General features: G+C 41.8%; 1 pseudogene; it reads right to left on the reverse strand.

Annotated features, from left to right (window-relative positions):
* Positions 1–4,487: 4,487 nt before the first annotated feature.
* Positions 4,488–7,130, reverse strand: LOC117433318 (uncharacterized; annotated as a pseudogene).
* Positions 7,131–20,337: the final 13,207 nt, after the last annotated feature.

A 20,337-nucleotide genomic window follows, 5' to 3' on the forward strand; every position in this document is an offset into this window, starting at 1 on the left:
TCTCCTGATAACACTGTAACTCCTGCTGCCCTGTCCCCTCTCTACTGTATGTCCTGTACCATACTCCGCATCTCACTGGAGGTGGAACTGGTCTTCTGTCTCTCCCCATCCCCTCTCCTCTGTGCTCCGCTCAGCAAGAACCAAACTGCGCTCTGCTGAAAAGAAATGAAAGAGAACCAAACTCCCTGCTGCCCTAGACCTCTACCGCACCCTCCTCTCCTCCTTCTTCTCCTCAACTCTCTCCTCTGCTAATCCCTCCTATTTCAAATCTATTATCCAATCCTCCACTAACAAACCCCGGAAACTATTCTCTACCTTCTCCTCCCCCCTCAACCCTCCCCCCGTCCTCCTCCTTCCTCTATCTCCTCTGACGACTTTGCCTCTTTCTTCTTCTCCTCTAAAATCTCTGATATCCACAATCTTTAACACCTCTACCTTCCCCCCACCCACTCCTGCTCCAACACCAACACCCTCTGTCTCCCCTACTAACTCACCCTCCTTCTCTTCCTTCCCTCTCAGACTCTGACCTCTCCTCCCTCCTCTAGGTCCACAAACCCACCATGTGCACCCTGGACCCCCTCCCCACTTACGTCTTACAAGCTGCTGCTCCTGCACTACTCCCCTTCATCTCCTCACTTCTCAACACCTCTCTCCTCTCTGGTTCTCCTCCTACCTCTTCGACTGCACCTACCAGGTAACCTGGCATGGCTCAACCGCCACACCTCACCCTCTCTCAACAGGAGTCCCCCAAGGATCAGTCTTGGGTCCACTCCTGTTCTCTCTCTACACCCACTCCCTGTGCCCCCTCATTACATCCTATGGTTTCTCATACCATTTCAATGCTGATGATGCTCAGATCTTCCTCTCCTTCACCCCTTCTGACCCCACCATCCCCTCCTGTATCTCTACCTGTCTGTCTGCTATCTCCTCCTGGATGATCTCGCATCCTCCTTTTCTTCCCATCTTCCCCTTCCTCTGATCTCTCTATCTCCATTCCTCTGGAATCTACCACGCTCTCTCCCTCCTCCTCAGCCAAGAACCTTGGAGTAACCCTGGACCCCTGCCTCTCCTACTCCCAGCACATCTCCACTCTAGCACACACCTGCCGATTTCTTCCTGAGCAACATACAAAGAATCCGACCCTTCCTCACCAACTACTACACACAACTCCTCATCCAGGCCCTGGTACTCTCGCCCAGACTACTGCAACTCTCTCTGGGCCTGCCTCCCTGCGTCCGCCACCCATCCACTCCACATCATCCAGAACTCCGCTGCTCACTTGGTGTTCTCTCTGCTTCGCTTCTCCCATGCTACTCCACTGCTCTGCTCACTCAACTGGCTCCCGATCACCACGTTCATCCAGTTCAAGACTCTTGTACTCGCCTACCAATGCCTTGACCAGACTGCACCCAGCTACCTCCAGACCCTCATCTCTCCCTACACCCCCACCCGACCTCTCCGCTCCACCTGCACTAGAAGACTGGCTGTACCTCCTGTACACTCCCCTGCTTCCAGAGCCCGCTCCTTCCCCACCCTCGCCCAGTCCCTGACCACCTTCCGGTGCCTCCTCAAGACATACCTCCTCAGACAACACCTGTAAAACTCAACTCTCCCCTTCTGGTCAATATAGCACTCTGCCTTTAATGCACTTTAACTTGCACTTATCTGCTTCCTATTTTACTGTATTTAATCCTGCACTTAACCCAATCTGTAGTATTTTGTATTTCACTTGCACTCGTATCTAACCCTGATGTAACTATCAACACTGTTATCTGCTCTTGAACTACCGTAATATCAAATTGTACTGTGTTTTGTATTTGCTCTTATTAGGACTGCAGTAATAGTACTGTAATTATTGATATGTATTTTTGTATACAATTGTAAGTCGCCCTGGGTAAGGCTGTCTGTTAAGAAATAAATAATAATAATAATATATGGTAGTGTTGCATTTTAATTTAGCAATAACTACTATAATGTCTACCACCCCCTAAACATCTATTTCCAGGGTAACATAGAACTTAAAATTTAGAATTCGTTCAGTGACTTTAGAACTATATCATAATGAAAATGCACACCATAATGCAAAGTTCAGCATTGCTGTCAGACAGAATAACAGCCTGTTTGCCAGCTTTCCACCACTGCCACCTACAGTGTATGTTTTGCACTACACCAAAACCACAAACACAAAGGTAAAAATTCAGATTCAGATTTTCAGTGCATATAATTTACAGAGAAAGCTAAATCAAGTGATAGAGCAGATTATAACCTACAAGTCCTACAGTAAATCTGTGTTATATTAAGAGGGTGTGTATAAGCATTGTACACGTAAAAAAGATAAAGACTGCAATTCACTATTACAAAGAAGCACCAGTTAGACTGCTGTTTTATCACACAGTAGTTCATCTGCTGTAAAACCGGAGATATAGTGTTCTAGTGGTCTTCCCATATAGAAATACTATAGCATTCTATACCTTCCTAAAATACTGGACTATCACCTTTTACATCTTCGTAAACAAAAAGCTAGGAAATCTGTTATGTTAGTAATTGGATGTCATTGTATGGAATGTTCAATATTTTGAAAGAAAGTTTTGATCTTCTGATATTGCAGAAGCTAATTAGTGCCAATGGGCTGTATTTAGTGACTGGACAGATTATTTAAAACACACAAGACAACAGAGTGTTAGGTAAACATGGACAGCCAGAATCTGCAGAGGAGGAGGATAGCTGACTTTTCATCAAGGGTTACCACCTGAATGTGGAAAGTAGTGAAGTGACTCATCACTTGACACTGTTCCTTGTTGGGAATACCAGTGATTAGTGCAGTCCTGGTTCAGAAGCACTTACTGTGAGTACTCTGTCAAAGCGTGTCAGATCTGCTGTCATACCCATCCTGACTGAAATTAACTTATCAAAATGCTGGTAAAGGCAGGTGACCTTTTAGATAAACAGAGCCACACAGGAGCCATAGGTGAAGCACTATGCAATGCTAATACGCTTCCCCACCTCACCTAACCACAATCAGCCTTGAGAGGTTATTTCATGGGCAAGTTTTAGATGGGATAGTTAGTTATCATGACAAAAAGCAGCCCTATATTTCGAATAATATCATAATGAAATGCTTGCTGACAGAAAATTAAATTACCAAATTTCAATATAATTCTGTGATGTGTGTAAAATAGTTACAGCTGTCGTATTTTTTATTGTTTTTTATATGTTTTATAAATTGGTGTCAAAAACATATAACCATGCAATTCATTTTAGTATGGATAGTACAGAATACAATCTACTGTATATTTGTGATAAGGGGTAGCACCGACACAGTCAACCTCAGAAACTGGTAGTCGACTTGTTGCACACTTCAATTTCAAAGCAAGAGCAGCAACATACAGTAGCAATGTTTTTGTGGGTTTAAAGTGTATACTAGTAGTGAACTCGCCAATATTTGTAAAATTCCAAGCAGTTTTCAAACAGAAAAGTGTTACCAGACATTATCAAATACGTGACTATTCAACTTGGACAAAAAAGTAGTCGTTCTACTCCTATTTCAGATTGTGGGGTAGATGTAAGGATACATGAGAATATAAGAAAGTTTGGTTGTAGTAGCTTATTGATCCCTGAATCTCATCAAGCAGTTTCTTGAAGGATCCCAGGGTGTCAGCTTCAACAGCATTACTGGGGAGTTGGTTCCAGACTCCCACAATTCTCTGTGTAAAAAAGTGCCTCCTATTTTCTGTTCTGAATGCCCCTTTATCTAATCTCCATTTGTGACCCCTGGTCCTTTCAGGTCGAAAAAGTCCCCTGGGTCGACATTGTCAATACCTTTTAGAATTTTGAATGCTTGAATCAGATCGCTGCGTAGTCTTCCTTGTTCAAGACTGAATACATTCAATTCTTTAAGCCTGTCTGCATATGACATTCCTTTTAAACCCGGAACACTAAAAGTAATTTGCGGGTGCAAAGCCCCCATAAATGATGCTTATGTAAAGAATGGTGTTCAACTGGCGTTCTGCACCCGCTATCAGATTTGCACTTTTGCCATCATTAAAATCCATTAAAATTATATTAAAATGCACTCAAATGAAGAAAAGAGCATGGAATTGGGCGGGATCTGGATACTAAGCTATTTCCTAAGGATACTAGCATAACTGATGTTGGCTGAGTCTTTTCCAAACAACTCTGTTTCATGCTGAGTGACCTCAGCCGTAAGGATTCTCAGCTCATTATTAGAAAACTTTTCTTTTCTTTTCCGTATGCCAAGAGGACTTTGCTGCCCTTCCTCTGATATATATATTTTTTTGGTTTGTATTTTTGTGCTGCACTACTGCTCTCTGTACTCATAACTCTGTCATCTCTAGACTGCAAGTGTGGCCGCTAAATAGACTGATGCTCTCATTGAGACCCTGTTGAAAATACACATCTTATGATGCACTTGGACACATCATCAGTGATGTAACCTGAGGTCATCGGGTGTTTCGGGTCTTTCAACATCATACACCCTCGCCCAGGTGACCCAGCCGGGGTTGATAAAGCCCCGACTTAGAGGCTGTTTCAGCTGCCTCTGTGGCGGTCTTAATGGCCTTCCGTGAATCGACCTTGCCCCATCAAAACAGGTTGGATGGGCTTGGTAAAACATCGTAGACTGCCTGGATCATGAACTTGATGCGATGGGGCTCGGCTTTCCAAAGCTCAGACCATGTGACCTTTCGCTCCACCGCTTGCTCCCATCTTGTCCAGGTTCCTTGTTGCCGCATTCCAACCATCCTGCTGGCTCGCTCCTCCTCGACTGATGCTCGCACCTCCTCCTGCACTACCTTCCGTCTGTCTTTCCCTTGGGCCTTGTCGTAGCGTGGTGTTATAATGCTACCAAGGCCAGCTCTTCCGGGAGTCACCGTACCCACCAGCACGCTGTGCCGTAGCCGTGACTCAGCCTGCTCCACTGCATCCTGAGCCCTCCACTTTCTCCCTGTCCTCACCTCTATACTGGCTTGGGAGACTTTTGGGTCGCTTGACTCCCTGTATTGCAGCACCTCCCTTGTATGGGTCACCATGAATTCCTCATTCAGGCTGCTGATGGGTAGCTTTAGCTTGTTCTTCTGACCGTACAGGGCGATGCTTCTCAGGCTTCGCGGTAATCCCAGCCACTTGCGAAGGTAGCTACTGACCCTTCTCTCGAATCCCTCGACTATGGAAATCGGGACCTCGTAAACGAGGAGGGGCCAGAGGATCCGTGGGAGGACACCATGTTGGTATATCCAGGCCTTGAACTTACCAGGTAGACCTGACTTGTCCACTGCAGCCAACCACCCTTCCAGCTCCTGGTTGGTCGTCTGGATTGATGCTGTATCCCTCAGGCTGCTGTCAAACATCTTGCCCAGACTCTTTACCGGTTTCTCTGTGATGGATGGAATCTGTGCGTCTCCGATGGTGAAGCGGAACTTGTCCACCGTCTTCCCCCTCTTCAGCACCAGGGATCTGGACTTCGCTGGCTTGAAGCTCATCCATGCCCAGGTGACAAGCTTTTCCAAACCCTTCAGAATCCACCTACTTCCTGGGACAGATGTTGTTGTCACGGTCAGGTCGTCCATGAAGGCTCTGATAGGAGGCTGTCGCACACCAGACTTGGTCAACGGGCCTCTGCATTCCACCTCAGCTGACTTCACCAGCATGTTCATGGCAAGGGTGAACAGGATCACTGAAATGGTGCAGCCAGTGATGATTCCCTTCTCAAGCATGTGCCATTCTGATGTTATGGACCCTAAGGTGACTCTCAACCTGAAACTGTTGTAGTAGTCCAGTATGAGATCCCTGATCTTACCTGGGACATGGTGCTGATCCAAAGCCACTTCAACCAGTTTGTGGGGTATGGAGCCATAGGCGTTTGTGAGGTCCAACCACAGCACAACAAGGACTCCTCTGTTCTCCCGGGCTTCCCTAATTAGCTGCGTGACCACACCTGTGTGCTCCAGGCACCCTGGCACCTTCGGGATCCCTCCTTTCTGGACTGATGTGTCAATGTAGAAATTCTTCAGGAGGTAGTCTGTCAGACACCTGGCCACAACGCTGAAGAATATCTTTCCTTCAACACTGAGCAGCGAGATGGTTCTGAACTGGTCGATGTCCTTCGAGTTCTCCTCCTTCAGAATCCATACACCTTCTGCACATCTCTACTGTTGAGCGACTTTACCCCTCCTCCAGATCACCTTCAAGATTCTCCAGAGCCGATGTAGTAGCTTCGGGCAGCGTTTGTAGACCTTGTAGGGCACACCACTCGGTCCAGGGGCTGAGCTTGCTCTTGCCCTCTTGACAACATCCTGTACATCCTTCCAACTGGGCTCCTTCTCGTCGAACTCTGTGGTTGGTACTGGTGGAACTATCAAGGCCTTGCAGTGCTCCAGCTCTTGCTCTCTGGCCGTGTCGCTATAAGTGCTGTGAAGATAGTTGTCGATCTCATCTTTGGAGCAGGTAAGGTGGCCACTTCGCTTCGGCCCTAGCAGCTGTTTGGTGAATCCAAATGGATTTGCTAAAAAGGCAGCCCGCTTCCTGGCCCTCTCTTTCCTGCGCCTTCTATGCCACTCAGCTCTCCGCAAGGTTATGAGCTTCTTCCTGCTGATGTTGCGTAGCTCTAACAGGGCTCCTCTCTCTTCCTCACTCGCCTCCTTAAACTGTCGTCTCACGGTCCTCAACTCCTGCCTTATCTGGTGGATCTTTGCCCCTCTCTTGCTCATGTTGTATGGGGCCTTTGCTGTTTTCTTCTCCTCCGTGCCAAACCTCTCTGCAGCCAGGCTAACAGTGATTGTCGTCATTGTCTGGAGACGTCTGTCTGCTTCACCTTCGGCTGTTACTTCAAGGACTGTGTCAGCATCTTCATCGAACTGGAACCACTCTTTCTCCTTGTTGGCTAGAGGCCACTTGACCCGCCGCTGTTCCGATGCTCTGCGTGAGGTTGGAGCTTGCTTCACTTGGAGGTTCCGGGCACTGTGGGGTGACTCCGGGCCTGGCTCCTCCTGTGTCTCACCAGGAATGATTCCTGTGCGCTGTGTCGCATGCACCACCTGCACGCATTTCATCCTGGCCTGGTGGATCTTCAGGCCATGTGGGTTCTTGCAGACCTTACCACAAACACATTCCATACTCGTAGTCGTTATTCCATTGCAAAGTGTCAGTATCCTTTGGTCCGTCCGACTGGGGTGCTCATCCTCCCCCCCTCTCAGGCACCCCTGGGGGTATATCTCCGTAGTTTGATCTGTAGCTTGGTGTGGGTTTCTTCCTCACGGAAAATGCAGGTCGGGCTGCCAACCCTTACTGCCCCGGTTGCCGTCTTTCCGTGCTGTCTGCTGTCTCTCCAGCCGTCACCACTCTATTCTTAGGAGTCAACCAGTCTGTTCCTGGTCGTCACTGATTGGTCCAGCTCAACAATTGAAAATACACATCTTATGATGCACTTGGACAAATCATCAGTGATGTAACCTGAGGTCATCGGGTGTTTCGGGTGTTTATTATTATAATTGCGGATCATTATTTGTGCATGTTGAGTCATTTGCATTGCTCTTAAGCTTACATAGGGCACAGTGCAAAATAATTGCCTGGCCGCAATGCAATTTGAATTTTGCATCTGCAATTATTTGCACTGCACCTATACTTACATCTACCCCTGTTTCTCAATGTATCTTATGTGTCTTGAAATGCATCTGATTACCAGAGATGTCAAGTTAATGAAAAGAGACACGTCATGGGTAAGGAGTATGAAAGGAAACAGACAACTACCATCTCAGTGCATTAAAGACTAATTTACCAAGACTGTAGGCGAAGGGGGGAGGAGATGAGTGATCATCCATGTGCAGCTTATTGAACAGTTGAAGTGTGTGTGGGTGTATTCAAGCACACAAAGCATTAGCCTCTGTGGGCGCAGGTCCTTGTCTATTTTGAAGTGTTATTAAAAAATGCTATAAATACCCTTATATAATAATCTAACAGACAACTTAATTTGATATTATTTATTTATTGCATTTATATAGTGTTTTTTATACAAAAGTATCGCTAAGCACTGTACATAACAGAAAAAAAAGAACAAACCACAATAAATTTGTATAGCATGCCGCACACACAACTGCCAAAGTCAGACCATTTAAATAACAGATTTAAGTAACAGTATACACATAATAATACAAAAGCAGCAATTTTAAAGTTACATTAAAGCCCACTAAGATAAGAAAACCATTTTGTAAAAGTGCGTTTTTAGGACGGTCACGTGGTTGCCCGACTGTAATGGCAGCGCAGTTGCACTGCTCCACAAGTCGTGGCACTAGTTATGTATTTAAAATCCTAAAACTGTCCTCTAGATACCTAAATCTAAGACACACATAACTTACAAGAAGCAATGTCTCAGAAAGTTCGCAGGGGGCGTTCGGATAAGCCAAACTCCATATCTACGACTTTAGCCGAAGATACTGGGGGCCCTGAAACCGAGCCGGAGCTGCCCCTGAACTTTCTTGCTAAAGAGATGCGGTCAATGGTCAGTGTTTATGCAGAACATCGCCTGTGATACAACCGCTACTAAAAAATTGGTCGGTGAATCTACAGTAACCATTCTAACAGACGGCGGAGGAACGAACAGACTAATTTACTGAGGCCTTACAGACCACGCTGAAATAGCTGGAGGCACTGAGAGAGCGGGTGGAGGACTTGGATAACAGAGGCCGGCGTAACAATCTGGGGATTTTGGGTGTTTCCGAAGGCATGCAAGAGAACAATATGATTGAATTCCTGCAAATTGAGATCCCCAAAATGCTTAAACATTCTTTTGAGGGGTCATTAGAAATTGAGAGGGCTCACAGAGCATTGGCACCCAGGCCAAGGGAGGGCCAGCAACCGAGAGCGATAATACCGTAATGCTGTTACGGTTCCAGACAAAGGAGGAGATTCTACGCAGAGAAAGGGAGATGCGGTCTTTGGCATGGCACGAATCAAGCATCAAGCAAAGGGATTAAATTCAGTCCACACTACCTGGCAGTTTTGGTGGTACAACTCAATGGTGTTCATCACTCTGGAAGATTTTCTTAAATGGAAAATACTGAAGGAAGAGACTCAGAACTAAACGTGATTATTAGTGACATGATCAACCCCAGAACGATCCGAGATTAGCTGAAGAATTTTAGATAAGTAAAACTACCAGGCTGACACCCTAAAATATCCCCCCTTGATAACACTGATGTTATTTAAAGTGAACACTGTCAGCCTGGTTATATATGGCTGGATAAGGTTATGCGGTTAGATGCATTTTTTTCTCTTCTTTTTCTCCTTTCTTTTGGGTGATATAAAAATGAACAGACTGTTGCTTTCACCACTTTGATGTACTGTAGGCAGTGGCACATGGGAATAGGGACTAGAATTATTCTTATTTTTTTTAAATATATTTATTATTTGTGAATGTAAATAATGGGAATGAGCTGCAGGGAATCAAGCCTAAACAGCTTGATTATGCAGCTCGCGTTTTATTAGCAAGGCAGCGCAAGGATTTTTTTTTTTTAACGATGCTACTGCTGGCATTCACTAATGGGCTGTATGTAGGGATTAGGTAAAATAATATCTGCTTTGTCAAGTTTGCTAGTGCAGGCTATTGTGGGACGGGCCCAGGTGACTCCCTGAGTAGGAAGTTTACTCAGCATAATGTTTGTGTTTTTTGTTGCTGTTTTGTTCCCAGTTGTTACAGGTTTACTGGGAATCGATGGTATGCCTAGGGATATGACTGACGGGAACAGTGAGCTTGATCCATGGAAAACCATTACATGTAATGTTAATGGACTTAATCACCATATCACCATATAAAAAAAATCATTGGCAACGACTAAATTTATGTATAAAAAAGTAAGGCTGTCACGGTGGACACGGATTCCATGATTTTAGAATAGAACATTGAACTTTACCAACACAACTTGAAATTACACTTGAAAAAAAAAAAAGCTTTCATGGTTTAGCTAATGATGTTGAACTAGCTTGGTTGCTTTACTTGGCAATGTAGCCGTTCACGTGTTCTGTTTTTTTCAGCGCTGTCAATTGATTTGATTTAAACATACATGCAGGTGCAATTCTACTGCCCGATTTTATCAACCTGCAGCTGCATTTTTCAATGTCTGTCAGGTCTTTGACCCAAAACAAGCGAAGTATCTCATCTTACTACGAAATTGTCAGTAAAATGAAATGCAACGTTTAACAGTTCTGGAAAAACATGGAAACGAGATTCCCAACTCTTGCTGTAATCATTTTCTGCATAAAAAAAAAGTACTTTGGGATGACTGGCGCTCCAGAAAGGCATCAAACACGTACAGCATGCTGTATCAGAATAATATGTAAACAAACAAACCAACCAGAATGTAAAATAACTGCAAACTGTACCACAGCAGAATCACCAGATGCACACAGTCTTTCAACTTCAAACTTTATTTTTTAAAGGTATGTAAACCCTACAGTTTTTGTTTGCTGTCCTGTAGAAACCCACCGAAAGTTATGTAAAATGAACATTTTTGTTTATAGTTGTATATGCCTCGAAGCTTACCGACAGGATTAAAACTTGAACCTGATGTTGTGAAAACCATAATAAATAAATATTTAGATTAATTTTCCCCTTTTCCTACTTCTATAGACAGGCCAATTTTATGTTTATGTCAGTACTGTATATTGTATTTAATTTACCGTGACTGTTCCGTGATTTGTCAGTACAAATTTCCGTGACAAAATCCCAGCCTTACTTCTCAGTTACTAAAACAGGAATCACAAATCAAACTAAAAATGTAACTCTCCTCAATCAAAAAGATCGAGGTTGGCTTGTCAGAAATATCGAGAGGAATTTACCACAGAATGGTCATTCATTAAAAGAAGTAGAGTGTCTCAATCTCACGTCTGCTGTGAATACTGCCAGACAGACTTCTCTGAGAAACAAATAGGTTTTGAGGTTTAACACTCTTTAAATAACAAATGAATTATTGGATACTCCACTGCATTTTGTGTTTTGGTCGTTGCAGAGTAGTACAAATGTAAATACAAAACTATGTTAAATCTTTCTTGAGGTGTTGTTATTTTTATAGTTATATTTTATAAAGTTTATAATATTTCAGTCCAGGTTTGACAGCACTTCTCTTCATTTCTAATATTTAAATCCAGAATAAATAGAATTCCAAATTTAAAAAAAAAAACAGTGTAGAAGTATTTTTATTGGGGTTGTTAATTTCTAAATGCCATATGTTTACAATTACCAAAATTATAGATTGAACAGCAAAAATTAGAGCTTTGGCTTGCCAGACCCTAAGAACCTTTTAATTTCTAGGGCTAGCAGCCCCTGGCCTTAAAAAAAAAAAAAATCTGCTACCATATGCTATTATATTTCCGCTACTATGATACAATTTTCTACTTTCATAAGTTGGCATCTCTGTGTTTTTCAATCGGACCAAACTGGTTTCATTCCTCACTGTTTTATCACAGATAATCTTTAATTAATTTGCAGTGGGTGGTGAATGATTCACCTTCCCCAATAATTGCTATGTCACTCGATGTGGAGAAAGCATTCGACTGCGTTGAATGGAGATACTTACAGGTTGCTTTGACTTGTTTTGGCTTTGGTGAGGCCTTCATTAAATGGATCACTACATTATATAGCTCTCCTTCTGCCTCTGTCCTCACAAATGGTCTCTTGTGTGAACCCTTTCAGCTGCAGAAAGGAATGAGGCAGGGGTGTCCCTTATCTCAATTATTGTTTACTCTGGCTTTGGAACCCCTTGCCCAAAAAGTTAGAGAGGATCCACAAATTCATGGCATTCAGATTGGGGTTAACAGCATAAACTGATGCTATATGCAGATGACATGCTTTTATTCCTATCGTAGCCTGAGGTGACTATCCATAAATTGTTGCAGACTATTGACTTATTTTCTGCCTTTTCAGGATATCGGATAAAGTCTGAGGTCCTCCCGCTATCTGGTTACTGTCCCTCCTCATTCTTTTCTAAATTGAATTTTAGGTGGTCTCCTAGTAGCATTCGATATTTGGGTATTTTGATTACTGCTAACTACAGAGATACTGTTTAGGAACATTTTAGGCCCCTATTAACTGAAACAAAAAGCAATCTTTCTTTATGGGGCAAGATAAATTCTATAAAAATAGATGTTAGCACGTGTTTTGTTTTATACATTAGCCCATCTTTTTTTGTGGGGTACTTCAAGGCCCCACATGGGATTACAAGCTTCCCCCGCTAGAGGGGGATTTGGTTTACCCAATTTTAAATTGTATTATTGGCCGTTTCAGGGGACATATCCCTGAATATGATAATAATACATGAATGTGTATTGGAAATGCAACTGGATTAGTTAATTAAACTGTGTGTCTTGAGAAACAGGGTGAACTGCTGTGTCTTGACAAGAGGGCCTCTTTCTTGCAGACATACTGAACTATGTGACATAGTGAACGAGGTGAAGATGGCATTTGAACTGGATTGGCTGAAAGGACAGTTGAATTATGTACAGATAATTCACACGTGCAACAACAATCGTTTGGTCACAAGGAAGACATAAACTAGTGATGTCCCAGTGGAAAAGGACATAAAAACATCAAAGGACTGTGAGTTTAAAGAGGCAAGATACACAAATGATCTCATGAAAGTGGCTACTCAGCAGAGTGAAAAGACTTTAAATATCCAAACCTAAACATTTTGCGCTCCACATCGAATGCTAAACAAGGTGCTTTTACTCTGCTAAGCAAAGTTGCAACTGTGGGACTCTGCCTAAAAACTGACCCAAGAAGAGGAAGCAAGCTGCAAGCGAGTCACTACCACAAGCAACGAGACTGAGGCCCGGCTGGAGGACTGCTGTAAAACTTACAGAGACTGTTATCAGACAAACGAGTCTGGGTCTGCTGTACACGTAAAACCACAGTATCCAAAAGAAACTGTGCCCTGCTACCTGCATAGCAAAAATATTCAGCTAAAAGGACAGAGCGAACGGGCGCTGTTGTGGATCCTATACCGAGGATTGAAGACTTTGTTTCAGCTGTTGTTAATTCTATTGAGAATTGAAAGCTTTGTTGCCGAGTTTGATCTAATGTGGGATTGAAGACTTTGTTGCTGAGAGGAGAGCTTTTTGTACTGGACACTTCAACAGACTGAGTTTCCAAAACAGCGGACCAAAAGTCTAAGCTTCAAGGAACTGTTGAGTATAATTCCAGTTGTATTTTCCTTTGCGTGTGAAATAACTTTTAGTGAAACTTGATGAAGTAACTACAAGAAATCTACCTGGTATTGTTGTATGAGGAAGTTCTTTAAAAATAAACTGGCCATATCCTTAATCTATATACCATTAATAATTGTCTGTATCGTTTCAGTTGAGGCTGTGCTTGTATGTGGGCGTGTGTGAGCAATTTACTAGCTATGTCACAGCTTGCTTGAGCTGCTGCAGTGGCTGCTTTGTGTGTGAGGAGACAGGCGGTGTCATATTTCAAATTCCTGCTAGTTAGCATGAGTGCAGTGAGAGCTTTGGACTTGTGTTTTGTGCTTAGAGACTAAGAGATTTACTTTCTGACTTTTCTGATTTCTGTTTAATATTTGTGTACTTAAATACTGCTATTGATTAAACTTTCCTGTGTCTAGTGTGTGTATGTGTGTTCATAGTAAATCCTTGATCTTTGTAACACGTCAATTAAATATTATTAATAAGAGAACTAATCAACCCAGATAAACATTAAATTATCAATTATTGAATTGTTCCTACAAGACCCTGCGACCCAATTTACAGGACCACCCTGCAATTACTGCCACCCGAGAGGCTTGGTCCAAATTACTTGGAGCAGGTCACTGGGAACTTCACAAGTCACCACAGGCCTCAATCTGGCACAATAGGGACATTCAGATTGGTGGTAAAACAATGTTCTGGGAACAATGGAGTAGGGCGGATATTAAACAGGTAACTGATCTTTTTGATTACCACACAAAATGTTTAAGTTTTGTACAAGTATTGGAGAAGTATGGTCTACCTCAATCGCAATTCTTGAGACACCTTCAAATGCAAAGTGCTCTCTCTAAATGGTTGGGGCGACCTCTCACATGCCCAGCAGCCAACCCTGTGGAACAGCTTTTAAATAGACAGCTTGGTAGAAAAGGACTGGACCCCAAAGTCTACCGTATTTTACTAGATCAAACCCCTGACCCCTTAAGCAAAGTGAAACATCAATGGGAATCAGACTTGGATGGAGAAATTTCCCAGGAAGAATGGGATTCCTGTTTGGTAAATCTGAATACAGCCTACCGAGAAGTAGGGAATAGGTTCATACAAACTAAGATACTACACAGATTAAAAAGTTACGTAGGCTCAATATCTTGCCAAATGATAAATGCTGGAGATGTAATGGGGATGTAGGGTCAATTACGCACATCATACGGTCATGTCCTATATTAGCTAACTGCTGGCAACTTATTTCGCAGATCATGTCTGAAGTTGTAGAAAAGCAGTTTCCTCTTTCTGCAAAGCTTATAATGTTAGGGTCAATGGTTGATTTAATTGAGCTAACACATTCTCAAATAAGGTGGATTATTTTGGCAACTGCCACAGCCAAACATATACTTCTGAGACGTTGGAAGAGTGATTCAGCACCTGCTTTTGAGGATTGGGCTCTTAACATGTCCCCACTATCCAGCTTTGAAAAAAGAACTTACTCTTTGTTAAATAAAATATCCTCATTTGAATATGTGTGGGGCCCCTTTTTAGATTGGGCATCAAAAACATATTAAGCATACCAAGGGACCCTTATATACAGTATAGTAGGCCAGAGCTGATCTGTACCATGGACCAGGCTCTCTTGTTGCAGAGTCTTCTACCCTCAGCTATAACTGCTTATTATGCTTCCCCTTCTTTGATATGAAATATAGTATACAATGTACCTTCCCCCATTTTTTATTTTTTTGTGTCATTGTGAATTGCGTATATATTTCTTTTTATCTCTCCCTATTTTGTTCTAGATCTTGTGTTTGTGTAAAAAATTTTAAAAAAAAAACTGGAAAAGAAGAGTTTTTAGTCTTGACTTGAAAACTATAATGGCCCCAGCTTCCCTGACAAACAAAGGCAGAGCATTCCATAATTTAGGTGCTTTTGTTGACCCTAGGAATAACCAGCAGCCCCGCATCCTATGATCTCAGAGTGTGGTTTGGAAGATACGGGGTCAGTAACTCCTGCAAATAACTAGGTGCTAATCCATTCAGGACCTTGTAAATTAACAGCAAAATCTTAGAATCAAATCTATACTGCACAGTACCGGATGGATTTTAGTCACACCGGTCAGAATCTTGATTTACAGTTTAAAGCCGGTGTTGGTTTTATTTTTCTTACACTGCGGTGGGGAAACAACCGCTAATAAAACAAAACAAACAAAATAAAGCTAGCTCTCAGCTGGATTTATAACGTCAGGACGGATAAACCGTTTACACAACTAAACAACATATACTACACATATACTGTGACTACTTCTGTAATATAGTATAATATAAACACACACTGTCAACATACTGGTCTGTACGCACGGGATGCCATCTCCACAGTGAAGTCAACTCTTTTGTCTTAATAAATAATATGTGCTGTGTAGCTATGCCTCTGAAACAAAAATAATTTTATGTTGCAACAAAGCTGGAAACAACATAGATCGTTTGAAAAAGCAGTAACGCAGGCATATCTGTTGTGAATATAGGTTGTCAAAAGGCACTCTGTTTTTTGGCTTGTTCAGCAACCATGCAGCAAAGCAAAATTGATTAAAGAAAAAACTTGAGGATCTGATGAACTTTTCATGTCAAACGTTTCACGTCGGGTTACTTTGGAATAAAAAATCAGTTTGGGATTCTTGCATGCTGGATTAAGATTTGGTGCACATTGAAACGATTCGTATGAGATTCATTTTGAATAAAAGTTAAGCTTCAACTTGGGATTTTGTGCTGCGTTTTAATTCTTTAACAAATAGGATAAAGCAAAGGCAGAATACTGCATACATGAGATGACAGGTACATTTCTACTTTTATTCACAATCTCATCTCATTAACTTACTCCAACAGTTTAACATTCGCATTGATTGTCCTTTTCGCTATAACGAACCCCTCGATGTCACAAAACAAAAGGCTTGGACCCCAACAGGTTCGTTATAGCGAGGGTGTACTGTATTATTGACTCCCAAGGTGTTCAATTTAGGCGTAGAAATCGATGGGTTAGAGAGCAAAATTGGCTGAGGATATTTAATCTCACTGTGCTTCAGCGCCCCCTACTTTTTAGGCACCCTGGAGACTTGTCACGCTGAGCCTGGCCCCCAGGGTCTAGTTACAGATAGACTTTACAACAGGCATGGAATTGCTAATTGATCTTTAGTGCCTTGATCAGCTACACCAACATTTTAGCATGAAGACCACACAGCTGACAGTTTTCCCCACTGCAGTGAAGCTCAGTAACTCAGAACGGAGCAGACCGCTGTTGCTGATAGCTTTCACAGGCTGCAGTGTTGCAGGCTGGTTTTGGTGACCTTCTGGGTGTATTTTGTGAAGGTAGATGGTTGTGTTCCACGGAATATTGATCTTGGTAATAGCTAACCTGAATTGATTGTAGCTAACAAAATAATAATATACTGCATTATGCCAAAAATAATGTTCTTGTTTAAATCAGGTGGCCACACCCCATTGACTATCTGCACCCACGTGAAAGCAGTAGCACTTGAACAATTTTTAAAGTGGGGGTGTGTGGCGGAGTGTCCCGCCCCTATTTATTATTATTTGTATTTTTGTTTGCGGCGCGGGTAAAAGCGCCGCGTCTTTTATTATTATATTTAAAAACCCTGTGAGGATGCATGGCTGATCAGCTACTGATTATTTAACTAGCTGACAGTCATGCATCCTTACCAAACGCGTGCAGACTCTGGCCGAGGGATAGTAAGATAATTAACAACTAGTTAATCCCTCGGCCAGAGTATATAAACCTGCAGCTCTCTGCACTCGAGGTGGTTGGGTGTACAGAGGAGAGTACGGGGAGCGGAGAGAGCGAGTCACATTTGAAAAAACAATTGCTAAAACGTGCTGGATTCTCCAGCACGACACTTACTTGTTTGTTTGTTGATTCGTTTGGCCCTCGTGCCCTTTTGTTTTGTGTTTTGTTGTTTTGTTTAAATCTTTTATTTTGTTTGTTAATAAATACGCTGAGTGCTACTGCACTCAGCTTCACCCGCCCATCCACTGTTTTGGTGTCAGTTACTTCCTGGTCCGTGACGTCATCCACCTCACCACTGCGAGCCAGACTGCCACAGGGTGCTAAAAGCCATTGAACAAAACTGTAACCCCTGTATATGGTGGAAGCCATGCAAAGCCAAGGGGTGCTGCTGCACCCCCAGCACCCCTAGTTCCATCGCCCCTGCATGAAAGAAATAAACAACCAATATTAACAATATTGCCCATGACACTTTATGAGAACTGCACTTTGGGCCTTATACTGGCAATTCCTTTGCACATAATTGGGAACCGGAATTGCTTTTGGAAAATAAATAGATATTATGGGAAAGATGGACTGCACCTAAATAGGTCAGGGGCAAGCCCTAGCAAGGTATTTAAATGAGGAACTGGGGAGGGGAGGGAATCTAAAGAGGCATGTAAAATTCAGGTTAAAATATCCTGCCATTCCCGCTACCCGCTGAGTAAACACAGAGGTGTATGCTACAGTAACCTTTGTCAAATTCCTATTACTCCTGCTGAATCACACACTCTTGATTGGACCAATTTACGCCTAGGTTTATTTAATGTCAGGTCTCTGTCTAATGAGGCTCTGTTAATTAGTGATTTTATCCTCTCCACCTCTCCTGCCTCCAGAGCCTGCTCCTTCTCCACCCTCGCCCCGCAGTGGTGGAATGACCTTCCTACAGATATCAGGACTGCCCAGTCCCTGACCACCTTCCAGCACCTCCTCAAGACTCACCTCTTCAGACAGCACCTGTAGAACTCCTCTTTTTTCCCTCTGGACACTTATCACTCTTCCTTAAATGTGCTTTACTTGCTCTTATCTGCCCCCTATTTTACTGCATTTAATCCTGCACTTTAGAGTACTGTAATCTGTCACAAGTGTTATTTAATCTGTAGTATTTTGTATTTAATTACATCCTGATGTAACTATCACTGACACTGTTATCTGCTTTGTTACTGAATCGTATTTTGCCATACTTGTACTTCCTAGAACCAAAGTCATTGTATTTTTATCTTGTTCTTAATTGTATTATTACTTGTACTGTGATTCTTGAAATGTATTTTTGTTTACGACTGTAAGTCGCCCTGGATAAGGGTGTCTGCTAAGAAATAAATAATAATAATAATAATAATAATAATAATAATAATAATAATAATAATAATAATAATAATTACAACATTGATATTCTCTCTTTAACTGAAACATGGCTTGGACCGAATGACAATGTCTCCCTGATTGAGGCTTCTCCACCTAACTATTCTTTTTTCCAGAAAGCTCGCTCTGCTGGGCGGGGAGGTGGACTTGCTACTGTTTTCTGTAGTGAACTTAGAATCAAACAAGAAATTGTTGAAGGTTATTCATCTCTTGAAGTTTTAACCTTGACATTAAAGTCAATTACCTGTTCATATTGTAATTATTTATCGACCACCTAAGTCAAACCTGCTATTTCTGACTGAATTTGGAGATCTGCTATCTAATATGATAGGATTCTTTTATTGGGTGATTTTAACCGTCATGTTGACATTGATTCTGATTCTAACTCCTTGGAATTTTTTAGGCTACTGGATTCCGTAGATTATATTCTCATGTCAAAGGTCCTACGCATAATCGTGGCCATACTTTAGATCTGGTAATTTCTTGTGGTTTAGCTGTTAAGAATGTCTTAACCCTAGATCTTACTATTTCTGATCATCTTGCCTTTCTTTTTGAGGTGAATCTGCCAGTATCTACCAAGACTAGTACATTTAAATCCTGGGTAATTAATTCTTCAATTGCTGTTAAGCTTTCTGAGTCCTTATCAGTAGATCAGCTGGTTAATACCTATAACACCACCTTGACTGGTATCTTAGATACTGTAGCGCCAATCAAAACTCAGAGAGTGTCTTTTAAAAAAAGCTCACCATGGTTTAATAATACAACTAGTAAAATGAAATAAACTAGAATGGAGATGTAAACTAGAATGGAGATGGCGAGAATCTAAACTGCACGTTCATTACATCAAATGGAAGGGCCACCTGGTTAAATATAGGAAGGCTCTGGCATTGGCTAGATCATCATATTATTCTAATTTAATTGAAAAAAATACAAATAATCTTAGATTTCTTTTTGCTACCCTAGATAAATTAATTAATCCTTCTATTAATAGTCCTACCCTTAACATTGGCTTATCTTACAAATGCAAATGACTTCTTACATTTCTTTAAAAATAAAATACTAGACATCAGAAATGAGATTCCACAGACACCTTCTATTAACGAAGACTCCAACACAATTTTACCAACCACACTTATTAAGGCTACTATGGGGGCTTTTTCTTTGATTAACTTGCAGGAACTGACAAAGCTAGTTCAACATATGAGAGCTACTACATGCTCTCTTGATCCTATTCCTACAAAACTATTAAAAGATGTTCTTGGTGTTATTAGTACCCATATTTTTAAAAATTATAAATGGTTCACTTTCCTCCGGTATAGTTCCCTCAGCACTTAAGGTAGCTGTGGTAAAGCCTATGCTTAAGAAATACAATTTGGAGCCCTCAATAACTATAGGCCAATCTCCAACTCCCAGAACCAACTAAAAGGAAATGTGGGATTACATGCGCTCGATCCTTGCAGTCTCTCGTCAAAACAAACTAGAAAGTAAGAGTTTGGGGGTCCATCTTTGATCCTGATCTCTCATTTGAGACTCATATTAAGGAAGTTACTAAAGTATCTTTTTACCATTTGAGAAATATAGCCAAACTTGAAAACTGTAAGCTGGGACCGTTACAGTTTTCAAGTCAAAACTAAAAATGCACTTTTATAAAATGGCTTCCTTATCTTAGTGGGCTTTAATGTAACTTTAAAATTGCTGCTTTTGTATTATGTGTATACTGTTATTTAGTATACTGTTATTCTGACTGTGGCAGTTGTATGTGTGACATGCTATACAAATGTATTGTGGTTTGTTCTTTTTTCTGCTATGTACTGTACAGTGCTTTGCGATACTTTTGTATACAAAGCGCTATATAAATGCAATAAATAAATAAAATCAAATAAATACTGCCATGCGTGACAGTCTCTCCTGATTTGTGAATTTTTACTTGGGCTTGTGAGATATTGCATT

This window comes from Acipenser ruthenus, chromosome 33 (assembly GCF_902713425.1).
Source record: "Acipenser ruthenus chromosome 33, fAciRut3.2 maternal haplotype, whole genome shotgun sequence".
NCBI lineage: Eukaryota > Metazoa > Chordata > Actinopteri > Acipenseriformes > Acipenseridae > Acipenser > Acipenser ruthenus.